This window comes from Lupinus angustifolius, chromosome LG02 (genome assembly GCF_001865875.1).
Source record: "Lupinus angustifolius cultivar Tanjil chromosome LG02, LupAngTanjil_v1.0, whole genome shotgun sequence".
NCBI classification, from domain to species: domain Eukaryota; kingdom Viridiplantae; phylum Streptophyta; class Magnoliopsida; order Fabales; family Fabaceae; genus Lupinus; species Lupinus angustifolius.
The window spans coordinates 4455491-4455709 of record NC_032010.1 but is presented as its reverse complement, the minus strand read 5'-3'; positions in this window follow the sequence as shown (position 1 = coordinate 4455709).

The window sequence follows — 219 nt, the reverse complement described above, 5'->3', positions numbered from 1 at the left end:
CATCCTCATTCATATTCTCCTCCTCATCCTATCCTCATCCTCATCCTCATTCTACTCCTCATCCTATCGCCATCCTCATCCTCATCCTATCCTCATTCTCATTCTTGTGCTCATCCTAACTTCATCCTTTTCCTTATCCTCATCCTCTTCCTCATCCTCAACCTCTTCCTCAACCTCATCCTGATTCACGTCCTCATCCTATCCTCATCCTCCTCCTCA